Source organism: Hemibagrus wyckioides, linkage group LG26 (assembly GCF_019097595.1).
Source record: "Hemibagrus wyckioides isolate EC202008001 linkage group LG26, SWU_Hwy_1.0, whole genome shotgun sequence".
Taxonomy (NCBI): Eukaryota; Metazoa; Chordata; class Actinopteri; order Siluriformes; family Bagridae; genus Hemibagrus; species Hemibagrus wyckioides.
The window spans coordinates 429156-441655 of record NC_080735.1 but is presented as its reverse complement, the minus strand read 5'-3'; the positions used below and the strand labels follow the sequence as shown (position 1 = coordinate 441655).

Here is a 12500-nt window from a genome sequence, read left to right as displayed (position 1 = left end):
TTATATTCACATACACACACACTCACACACACTCACACACACACACACACACTCTCTCTCTCTCTCTTTCTCTCTCTCTCTCTCTCTCTCTCTCACACACACACACACACACACATACACTGGATATCTCAGTAATGGAATCCTCTTAAGCTTTGTAGCAGAAGATGGATCCATTAAAAAGAAAGCCCCAGTCATTATGACCTTGCCAACAACACACACACACACACACACACTCTCACTTATTCTCAATCCCAGGTCTCTTCCCTTCTCTATCCCTCCTCCATTCTCACACTGCATTAAACTCTTCTCCTTCCTATTTCCCATTCATGGACATAATCCCAGCTCTGAGATTTAAAAATAAAAATAAAGCTGAGGATTTTATCTGACTTTTATCTGACTGACTGAATATTTCAGAAGTTAAAAACTCTCTGCAGATAGAGCAGCATGTTCAGAATGTTCTTTACAGGCGCTGTAACCACAATGATCATATAAAAGGCACAGAATTCATTTTGTACACATTTTCTGAGAATCCTTCTGAAGGTTTACTCATGTGTTCACAAACATAAAAAACTCTGTTTGTAAATCAGAATCTAGTGAGTGACTGAATCATTAGCCACAGTATATGATGTTCGGTCAGTACTCTTTCAAATGTAAAACACAACATTCCCCTGTGTTACAGATGTACTGGTCAGTTCTGCCTGCTGAGGAACATTCTACACTGCTGCAGATAAGGAGACATTCAGACGCCTCACAGGGAAGTGAGAGAGAGGAGAAAGTCTCAGATGTCTGGTATTTAATACAGGAACAGAACAGGAAGTACCGCTTTATATAGATTTATAAACTCTCTCAAACTATCAGCTTTTAGAATACACACTGTACACAGGGTGTGTGTGGAGAGTGTGTAGTGTGTGTAGAGTCTATAGAATGTGTGTAGGGTGTATAGAATGTGTGTAGAGTGTGTAGAGTATATAGAATGTGTGTAGAGTGTATAGAATGTGTGTGTAGAGTCTGTGTAGGGTGTATAGAATGTGTGTGTAGAGTGTGTGCAGGGTGTATAGAATGTGTGTGTAGAGTGTGTGTAGAGTGTATAGAATGTGTGTAGGGTGTATAGAATGTTTGCAGAGTGTGTGTAGGGTGTATAGAATGTGTGTGTAGAGTGTGTGTAGGGTGTATGAAATGTGTGTGTAGAGTGTACATAGAGTGTATAGAATGCATGTAGAGTGTGTGTAGTGTGTGTAGAATGTGTGTGTAGAGTGTGTATAGAATGTATAGAATGTGTGTGTAGAGTTTGTATAGATTGTATAGAATCTGTGTAGAATGTGTGTAGAGCCTATAGAATGTGTGTATAGAGTGTATAGAATGTGTGTAGAGCGTATAGAATGTGTGTGTAGAGTGTGTGTAGGGTTTATAGAATGTGTGTAGACTGTGTGTAGGGTATATAGAATGTGTGTGTAGAGTGTATAGAATGTGTTTAGGGTGTACAGAATGTGTGTAGGGTGTGTGTAGAGTGTATAGAATGTATGTGTAAAGTGTGTGTAGAGTGTATAGAATGTGTGTGTAGAGTGTGTGTAGGGTGTATAGACTGTGTGTGTAGAGTGTGTGTAGGGTGTATAGACTGTGTGTGTAGAGTGTGTGTAGGGTGTATAGACTGTGTGTGTAGAGTGTGTGTAGGGTGTATAGACTGTGTGTGTAGAGTGTGTGTAGGGTGTATGAAATATGTGTGTAGAGTGTATAGAATCAATGTTCCCTTTAAGCTGCGTGCACGCTTTTTTGTGACTATATAAAGATTTTTGCTGAAATTGCTCACAGGTTAAATGTTTGCGCTCATAGAAATTTTTATTTGCTCAGCGCAGTAAAAAATTAGAGGGAACATTGTATAGAATGTGTGTAAAGTGTGTGTAGTGTGTGTAGTGTGTATAGAATGTGTGTGTAGAGTGTGCAAAGAATTTATAGAATGTGTGTAGGGTGTGTATAGAGTGTATAGAATGTGTGTAGAGTGTATAGAATGTGTGTGTAGAGTGTATAGAATGTGTGTAGAGTGTATAGAATGTGTGTAGAGTGTGTGTAAGGTGTATAGAATGTGTGTAGGGTATATAGAATGTGTCTGTGTAGAGTGTATAGAATGTGTGTAGTGTGTATAGAATGTATAGAATGTGTGTGTAGAGTGTATAGAATGTGTGTAGAGTGTGTGTAGAGTGTGTAGAATGTGTGTAGAGTGTGTTTAAGGTGTATAGAATGTGTGTAGGGTATATAGAATGTGTGTGTGTAGAGTGTATAGAATGTGTGTAGTGTGTATACAATGTATAGAATGTGTGTGCAGAGTATGTGTAGGGTGTATAGAATGTGTGTATAGAGTCTGTGTAGACTGTACAGAATGTGTGTGTAAAGTGCATAGAATGTGTGTTCAGAGTGTGTGTAGGGTATATAGAATGTATGTAGAGTGTATAGAATGTATAGAATGTGTGTGTAGAGTGTATAGAATGTGTGTGCAGAGTGTATGTAGGGTGTATAGAATGTGTGTATAGAGTGTGTGTAGAGTGTATAGAATGTGTGTGCAGAGTGTGTGTAGGGTGTATAGAATGTGTGTAGAATGTATAGAATGTGTGTGGGCAGTGTATAGAATGTGTGTAGAGAGTGTATATTTATATAACATCTAGGACTGTCTGTCTGTTTATATGTTTGTTTCTCATGTAAAGCTGCTTTGAGACAATGCTCTTTGTTAAAAGCGCTATACAAAAATGAATTGAAATTGAGTGTGTGTAGGGTGTATAGAATGTGTGTGTAGAGTGTGTGTAGGGTGTATAGAATGTGTGTGTAGAGTGTGTGTAGAGTGTATAGAATGTGTATGTGGGGTGTATAGAATGTGTGTGGGGTGTATAGAATGTGTGTGTAGAGTGTGTGTAGGGTGTATAGAATGTGTGTGTAGAGTGTGTGTAGAGTGTATAGAATGTGTGTGTGGGGTGTATAGAATGTGTGTGTAGAGTGTGTGTAGGGTGTATAGAATGTGTGTGTGAGGTGTATAGAATGTGTGTGTAGAGTGTGTGTAGGGTGTAAAGAATGTGTGTGTAGAGTGAATTGAATGTGTATGTAGAGTGTATATAGGGTGTATAGAATGTGTGTAGAGTGTGTGTAGAGTGTATAGAATGTGTGTGTGTGTAGAGTGTGTGTAGGGTGTATAGAATGTGTATAGAGTGTACAGAGTGTGTGTGTAGAGTGTATGTAGGGTGTATTGAATGTGTGTAGAGTGTGTGTAGGGTGTATAGAATGTGTGTAGAGTGTATAGAATGTGTGTGTAGAGTGTGTGTAAGGTGTATAGAATGTGTGTAGAGTGTGTGTAGGATGTATAGAATGATTATAGAATATGTGTGTAGAGTGTATAGAATGCGTGTGTAGAGTGTGTGTAAGGTGTATAGAATGTGTGTAGAGTGTGTGTAGAGTGTGTGTAGGATGTATAGAATGATTATAGAATATGTGTGTAGAGTGTATAGAATGTTTGCAGAGTGTATAGAATGTGTGTGTAGAGTGTATGTAGGGTGTATAGAATGTGTGTAGAGTGTGTGTAGGGTGTATAGAATGTGTGTAGAGTGTGTGTAGAGTGTATGTAGGATGTATAGAATGATTATAGAATGTGTGTAGAGTATATAGAATGTTTGCAGAGTGTATAGAATGTGTATAGAATGTTTGCAGAGTGTATAGAATGTGTATAGAATGTGTGTGTGTAGAGTGTATAGAATGTGTATAGAATGTGTGTGTAGAGTGTATGTAGGATGTATAGAATGATTATAGAATGTGTTTAGAGTGTATAGTATGTGTGTAGAGTATATAGAATGTTTGCAGAGTGTATAGAATGTGTATAGAATGTGTGTGTGTAGAGTGTATAGAATGTGTGTAGGGTGTATAGAGTGTGTGTAGAGTATGTGTAGATTGTATAGAATGTGTGTAGAGTGTGTGTAGAGTGTGTGTGGGATGTATAGAATGATTATAGAATGTGGGTAGAGTGTATAGAATGTTTGCAGAGAGTATAGAATGTGTGTGTAGAATGTGCAGAATGTTTGCAGTGTATAGAATGTGTATAGAATGTACGTGTAGAGTGTGTGTTGTGTTTAGAGTGTAAAGAATGTGTGTGTAGAGTGAATTGAATGTGTATGTAGAGTGTATATAGGGTGTATAGAATGTGTGTAGAGTGTGTGTAGAGTGTATAGAATGTGTGTGTGTGTAGAGTGTGTGTAGGGTGTATAGAATGTGTATAGAGTGTACAGAGTGTGTGTGTAGAGTGTATGTAGGGTGTATTGAATGTGTGTGTAGAGTGTGTGTAGGGTGTATAGAATGTGTGTAGAGTGTATAGAATGTGTGTGTAGAGTGTGTGTAAGGTGTATAGAATGTGTGTAGAGTGTGTGTAGGATGTATAGAATGATTATAGAATATGTGTGTAGAGTGTATAGAATGCGTGTGTAGAGTGTGTGTAAGGTGTATAGAATGTGTGTAGAGTGTGTGTAGAGTGTGTGTAGGATGTATAGAATGATTATAGAATATGTGTGTAGAGTGTATAGAATGTTTGCAGAGTGTATAGAATGTGTGTGTAGAGTGTATGTAGGGTGTATAGAATGTGTGTAGGGTGTATAGAATGTGTGTAGAGTGTGTGTAGGGTGTATAGAATGTGTGTAGAGTGTGTGTAGAGTGTATGTAGGATGTATAGAATGATTATAGAATGTGTGTAGAGTATATAGAATGTTTGCAGAGTGTATAGAATGTGTATAGAATGTTTGCAGAGTGTATAGAATGTGTATAGAATGTGTGTGTGTAGAGTGTATAGAATGTGTATAGAATGTGTGTGTAGAGTGTATGTAGGATGTATAGAATGATTATAGAATGTGTTTAGAGTGTATAGTATGTGTGTAGAGTATATAGAATGTTTGCAGAGTGTATAGAATGTGTATAGAATGTGTGTGTGTAGAGTGTATAGAATGTGTGTAGGGTGTATAGAGTGTGTGTAGAGTATGTGTAGATTGTATAGAATGTGTGTAGAGTGTGTGTAGAGTGTGTGTGGGATGTATAGAATGATTATAGAATGTGGGTAGAGTGTATAGAATGTTTGCAGAGAGTATAGAATGTGTGTGTAGAATGTGCAGAATGTTTGCAGTGTATAGAATGTGTATAGAATGTACGTGTAGAGTGTGTGTTGTGTTTAGAGTGTGTAGAATGTGTGTGTAGAGTGTGTGTTGTATTTAGAGTGTGTAGAATGTGTGTGTAGAGTGTGTGTAGAGTGTGTGTTGTGTTTAGAGTGTGTAGAATGTATGTGTAGTGTGTGTGTAGAGTGTGTGTAGTGTGTGTGTAGAGTGTATAGAATGTGTGTGTAGAGTGTGTGTTGTGTGTAAAGTGTGTTGTGTGTATAGTTTGTGTAGAGTGTGTTGTGTGTGTGTAGTGTGTGCAGAGCACATCGGATGTGTGTGTTGATTGTGTGTGCAGAGTGTATAGAATGTGTGTGTAGAGTGTGTGTTGTGTGTAGAGTGCATTGAGCATGTGTAGAGTGTATAGAGTGTGTGTTGTGAGTAGAGTGTGTGTAGAGTGTGTATTAAGTGTGTGTTGTGTATGTAGAGTGTATAGAGTGTGTGTTGTGTATGTAGAGTGTGTATAGAGTGTGTATAGAGTGTATTGAGTGTGTAGAGTGTGTATTGTGTGTAGTGTGTGTAGAGTGTGTATTAAGTGTGTGTTGTGTATGTAGAGTGTGTATAGAGTGTACTGAGTGTGTAGAGTGTGTGTTGTGTATGTAGAGTGTGTATAGAGTGTGTATAGAGTGTATTGAGTGTGTAGAGTGTGTGTTGTGTGTAGAGTGTGTATTAAGTGTGTGTTGTGTATGTAGAGTGTATTGAGTGTGTAGAGTGTGTGTTGTGTATGTAGAGTGTGTATAGAGTGTGTATAGAGTGTATTGAGTGTGTAGAGTGTGTGTTGTCCATAGAGTGTGTGTAGAGTGTGTGTTGTGTATGTAGAGTGTGTATAGAGTGTATTGAGTGTGTGTTGTGTATGTAGAGTGTGTATAGAGTGTGTATAGAGTGTATTGAGTGTGTAGAGTGTGTGCTGTGTGTAGAGTGTGTGTAGAGTGTGTATTAAGTGTGTGTTGTGTGTGTAGAGTGTATTGAGTGTGTGTTGTGTATGTAGAGTGTGTATAGAGTGTATTGAGTTGTAACTGTAGTAACTGTAGTGTACTCACAGGAGGTCTTTTGACCAGCCCAGTATGCTTGCTCCTGACAATCCAGTACGATGTAGAGTATGTTTAGAGTGTATTGAGTGTGTAGAGTGTGTGTGTTGTGTATGTAGAGTATGTGTAGAGTGTATTGAGTGTGTAGAGTGTGTGTTGTGTATGTAGAGTGTGTATAGAGTGTGTATAGCGTGTGTGTTGTGTGTGTAGAGTGTGTGTAGAGTGTATTGAGTGTGTAGAGTGTGTGTTGTGTATGTAGAGTGTGTATAGAGTGTGTATAGCGTGTGTGTTGTGTGTGTAGAGTGTGTGTAGAGTGTATTGAGTGTGTAGAGTGTGTGTGTTGTGTATGTAGAGTGTGTATAGAGTGTGTGTAGAGTATGTGTAGTGTGTGGTTGTGTATGTAGAGTGTGTATAGAGTGTGTGTTGTGTGTGTAGAGTATGTGTAGAGTGTATTGAGTGTGTAGAGTGTGTGTGTTGTGTATGTAGAGTGTGTATAGAGTGTGTATAGAGTGTGTGTTGTGTGTGTAGAGTATGTGTAGAGTGTATTGAGTGTGTAGAGTGTGTGTGTTGTGTATGTAGAGTGTGTATAGAGTGTGTGTTGTGTGTGTAGAGTATGTGTAGAGTGTATTGAGTGTGTAGAGTGTGTGTGTTGTGTATGTAGAGTGTGTATAGAGTGTGTGTAGAGTGTGTATAGAGTGTGTGTAGGATGTATAGAATGATTATAGAATATGTGTGTAGAGTGTATAGAATGTTTGCAGAGTGTATAGAATGTGTGTGTAGAGTGTATGTAGGGTGTATAGAATGTGTGTAGGGTGTATAGAATGTGTGTAGAGTGTGTGTGTAGGGTGTACAGAATGTGTGTGTAGAGTGTGTGTAAGGTGTATAGAATGTGTGTAGAGTGTGTGTAGAGTGTAGGTAGGATGTATAGAATGATTATAGAATGTGTGTAGAGTATATAGAATGTTTGCAGAGTGTATAGAATGTGTATAGAATGTGTGTATAGAGTGTATTGAGTGTGTAGAGTGTGTGTTGTGTATGTAGAGTGTGTATAGAGTGTATTGAGTGTGTAGAGTGTGTGTTGTCCATAGAGTGTGTGTAGAGTGTGTATTAAGTGTGTGTTGTGTATGTAGAGTGTGTATAGAGTGTATTGAGTGTGTGTTGTGTATGTAGAGTGTGTATAGAGTGTATTGAGTGTGTAGAGTGTGTGCTGTGTGTAGAGTGTGTGTAGAGTGTGTATTAAGTGTGTGTTGTGTGTGTAGAGTGTATTGAGTGTGTGTTGTGTATGTAGAGTGTGTATAGAGTGTATTGAGTTGTAACTGTAGTAACTGTAGTGTACTCACAGGAGGTCTTTTGACCAGCCCAGTATGCTTGCTCCTGACAATCCAGTACGATGTAGAGTATGTTTAGAGTGTATTGAGTGTGTAGAGTGTGTGTGTTGTGTATGTAGAGAATGTGTAGAGTGTATTGAGTGTGTAGAGTGTGTGTTGTGTATGTAGAGTGTGTATAGAGTGTGTATAGCGTGTGTGTTGTGTGTGTAGAGTGTGTGTAGAGTGTATTGAGTGTGTAGAGTGTGTGTTGTGTATGTAGAGTGTGTATAGAGTGTGTATAGCGTGTGTGTTGTGTGTGTAGAGTGTGTGTAGAGTGTATTGAGTGTGTAGAGTGTGTGTTGTGTATGTAGAGTGTGTATAGAGTGTGTATAGCGTTTGTGTTGTGTGTGTAGAGTGTGTGTAGAGTGTATTGAGTGTGTGTTGTGTGTGTAGAGTATGTGTAGAGTGTATTGAGTGTGTAGAGTGTGTGTGTTGTGTATGTAGAGTATGTATAGAGTGTGTATAGTGTGTATAGAGTATGTGTAGAGTGTATTGAGTGTGTAGAGTGTGTGTGTTGTGTATGTAGAGTGTGTATAGAGTGTGTTGTGTGTGTAGAGTATGTGTAGAGTGTATTGAGTGTGTAGAGTGTTTGTGTTGTGTATGTAGAGTGTGTATAGAGTGTGTGTAGAGTGTGTGTAGGATGTATAGAATGATTATAGAATATGTGTGTAGAGTGTATAGAATGTTTGCAGAGTGTATAGAATGTGTGTGTAGAGTGTATGTAGGGTGTATAGAATGTGTGTAGGGTGTATAGAATGTGTGTAGAGTGTGTGTGTAGGGTGTACAGAATGTGTGTGTAGAGTGTGTGTAAGGTGTATAGAATGTGTGTAGAGTGTGTGTAGAGTGTAGGTAGGATGTATAGAATGATTATAGAATGTGTGTAGAGTGTATAGAATGTGTATAGAATGTGTGTAGAGTGTACAGAATGTTTGCAGAGTGTATAGAATGTGTATAGAATGTGTGTGTGTGTAGAGTGTATAGAATGTGTGTAGGGTGTATAGAGTGTGTGTAGAGTATGTGTAGATTGTATAGAATGTGTGTAGAGTGTGTGTAGAGTGTGTGTGGGATGTATAGAATGATTATAGAATGTGTGTAGAGTGTATAGAATGTTTGCAGAGAGTATAGAATGTGTGTGTATAATGTGCAGAATGTTTGCAGAGTGTATAGAATGTGTATAGAATGTGCGTGTAGAGTGTGTGTTGTGTTTAGAGTGTGTAGAATGTGTGTGTAGAGTGTGTGTTGTATTTAGAGTGTGTAGAATGTGTGTGTAGAGTGTGTGTAGAGTGTGTGTTGTGTTTAGAGTGTGTAGAATGTATGTGTAGTGTGTGTGTAGAGTGTGTGTAGTGTGTGTGTAGAGTGTATAGAATGTGCGTGTAGAGTGTGTGTTGTGTGTAAAGTGTGTTGTGTGTATAGTTTGTGTAGAGTGTGTTGTGTGTAGTGTGTGTGTAGTGTGTGCAGAGCACATCGGATGTGTGTGTTGATTGTGTGTGCAGAGTGTATAGAATGTGTGTGTAGAGTGTGTGTTGTGTGTAGAGTGCATTGAGCATGTGTAGAGTGTATAGAGTGTGTGTTGTGAGTAGAGTGTGTGTAGAGTGTGTATTAAGTGTGTGTTGTGTATGTAGAGTGTATAGAGTGTGTGTTGTGTATGTAGAGTGTGTATAGAGTGTGTATAGAGTGTATTGAGTGTGTAGAGTGTGTATTGTGTGTAGAGTGTGTATTAAGTGTGTGTTGTGTATGTAGAGTGTGTATAGAGTGTACTGAGTGTGTAGAGTGTGTGTTGTGTATGTAGAGTGTGTATAGAGTGTGTATAGAGTGTATTGAGTGTGTAGAGTGTGTGTTGTGTGTAGAGTGTGTATTAAGTGTGTGCTGTGTATGTAGAGTGTATTGAGTGTGTAGAGTGTGTGTTGTGTATGTAGAGTGTGTATAGAGTGTATTGAGTGTGTAGAGTGTGTGTTGTGCATAGAGTTTGTGTAGAGTGTGTATTAAGTGTGTGTTTTGTATGTAGAGTGTATAGAGTGTGTGTTGTGTATGTAGAGTGTGTATAGAGTGTATTGAGTGTGTGTTGTGTATGTAGAGTGTATTGAGTGTGTGTTGTGTATGTAGAGTGTATAGAGTGTGTGTTGTGTATGTAGAGTGTGTATAGAGTGTATTAAGTGTTTTGTGTATGTAGAGTGTATAGAGTGTGTGTTGTGTATGTAGAGTGTATTGAGTGTGTGTTGTGTATGTAGAGTGTATATAGAGTGTATTAAGTGTGTGTTGTGTATGTAGAGTGTATAGAGTGTGTGTTGTGTATGTAGAGTGTGTATAGAGTGTGTATAGAGTGTATTGAGTGTGTAGAGTGTGTGCTGTGTGTAGAGTGTGCTGTGTGTAGAGTGTGTATTAAGTGTGTGTTGTGTGTGTAGAGTGTATTGAGTGTGTGTTGTGTATGTAGAGTGTGTATAGAGTGTATTGAGTGTGTAGAGTGTGTGCTGTGTGTAGAGTGTGTGTAGAGTGTGTATTAAGTGTGTGTTGTGTGTGTAGAGTGTATTGAGTGTGTGTTGTGTATGTAGAGTGTGTATACAGTGTATTGAGTTGTAACTGTAGTAACTGTAGTGTACTCACAGGAGGTCTTTTGACCAGCCCAGTATGCTTGCTCCAGACAATCCAGTACGATGTAGAGTATGTTTAGAGTGTATTGAGTGTGTAGAGTGTGTGTGTTGTGTATGTAGAGAATGTGTAGAGTGTATTGAGTGTGTAGAGTGTGTGTTGTGTATGTAGAGTGTATATAGAGTGTGTATAGCGTGTGTGTTGTGTGTGTAGAGTATGTGTAGAGTGTATTGAGTGTGTGTGTTGTGTATGTAGAGTGTGTATAGAGTGTGTATAGAGTGTGTGTTGTGTGTGTAGAGTATGTGTAGAGTGTATTGAGTGTGTAGAGTGTGTTGTGTATGTAGAGTGTGTATAGCGTGTGTTGTTTGTGTAGAGTATGTGTAGAGTGTATTGAGTGTGTAGAGTGTGTGTGTTGTGTATGTAGAGTGTGTATAGAGTGTGTGTTGTGTGTGTAGAGTGTATTGAGTGTGTAGAGTGTGTGTGTTGTGTATGTAGAGTGTGTATAGAGTGTGTGTTGTGTGTGTAGAGTATGTGTAGAGTGTATTGAGTGTGTAGAGTGTGTGTGTTGTGTATGTAGAGTGTGTATAGCGTGTGTTGTTTGTGTAGAGTATGTGTAGAGTGTATTGAGTGTGTAGAGTGTGTGTGTTGTGTATGTAGAGTGTGTATAGAGTGTGTGTTGTGTGTGTAGAGTGTATTGAGTGTGTAGAGTGTGTGTGTAGAGTATGTGTAGAGTGTATTGAGTGTGTAGAGTGTGTGTGTTGTGTATGTAGAGTGTGTATAGAGTGTGTATAGAGTGTGTGTTGTGTGTGTAGAGTATGTGTAGAGTGTATTGAGTGTGTAGAGTGTGTGTGTTGTGTATGTAGAGTGTGTATAGAGTGTGTATAGAGTGTGTGTTGTGTGTGTAGAGTATGTGTAGAGTGTATTGAGTGTGTAGAGTGTGTGTGTTGTGTATGTAGAGTGTGTATAGAGTGTGTGTTGTGTGTGTAGAGTGTGTGTAGAGTGTATTGAGTGTGTAGAGTGTGTGTGTTGTGTATGTAGAGTGTGTATAGAGTGTGTTGTGTGTAGAGTGTGTGTAGAGTGTATTGAGTGTGTAGAGTGTGTGTGTTGTGTATGTAGAGTGTGTATAGAGTGTGTGTTGTAAGTGTTGTGTGTGTATAGAATGTGTATAGAGTGTGTGTTGTGTGTGTAGAGTGTATTGAGTGTGTAGAGTGTGTGTGTTGTGTATGTAGAGTGTGTATAGTGTGTGTATAGAGTGTGTGTTGTGTGTGTAGAGTGTATTGAGTGTATTGAGTGTGTGTGTTGTGTATGTAGAGTGTGTATAGAGTGTGTATAGAATGTGTATAGAGTGTGTGTTGTGTGTGTAGAGTGTATTGAGTGTGTAGAGTGTGTGTGTTGTGTATGTAGAGTGTGTATAGAGTATGTGTTGTGTGTAGAGTGTGTGTAGAGTGTATTGAGTGTGTAGAGTGTGTGTGTTGTGTATGTAGAGTGTGTATAGAGTGTGTGTTGTGTGTGTAGAGTGTGTGTAGAGTGTATTGAGTGTGTAGAGTGTGTGTGTTGTGTATGTAGAGTGTGTATAGAGTGTGTGTTGTATGTGTTGTGTGTGTATAGAATGTGTATAGAGTGTGTGTTGTGTGTGTAGAGTGTATTGAGTGTGTAGAGTGTGTGTGTTGTGTATGTAGAGTGTGTATAGAGTGTGTATAGAGTGTGTGTTGTGTGTGTAGAGTGTATTGAGTGTATTGAGTGTGTGTGTTGTGTATGTAGAGTGTGTATAGAGTGTGTATAGAGTGTGTGTTGTGTGTGTAGACTGTATTGAGTGTGTAGAGTGTGTGTGCTGTGTATGTAGAGTGTGTATAGAGTGTGTATAGAGTGTGTGTTGTATGTGTTGTGTGTGTATAGAATGTGTATAGAGTGTGTGTTGTGTGTGTAGAGTGTATTGAGTGTGTAGAGTGTGTGTGTTGTGTATGTAGAGTGTGTATAGAGTGTGTGTTGTGTGTAGAGTGTGTGTAGAGTGTATTGAGTGTGTAGAGTGTGTGTGTTGTGTATGTAGAGTGTGTATAGAGTGTGTGTTGTAAGTGTTGTGTGTGTATAGAATGTGTATAGAGTGTGTGTTGTGTGTGTAGAGTGTATTGAGTGTGTAGAGTGTGTGTGTTGTGTATGTAGAGTGTGTATAGAGTGTGTATAGAGTGTGTCTTGTGTGTGTAGAGTGTATTGAGTGTATTGAGTGTGTGTGTTGTGTATGTAGAGTGTGTATAGAGTGTGTATAGAGTGTGTGTTGTGTGTGTAGACTGTATTGAGTGTGTAGAGTGTGTGTGCTGTGTATGTAGAGTGTGTATAGAGTGTGTATAGAGTGT

General features: G+C 38.8%; 1 protein-coding gene across 1 annotated transcript in view; it reads right to left on the bottom strand.

Moving 5' to 3' along the window:
* The window catches only part of rgs11 (regulator of G protein signaling 11), a 29045-nt gene that overhangs the window by 7635 nt on the left and 8910 nt on the right, over positions 1–12500 (bottom strand). The gene's annotated exons all lie outside the window — the stretch shown is intronic.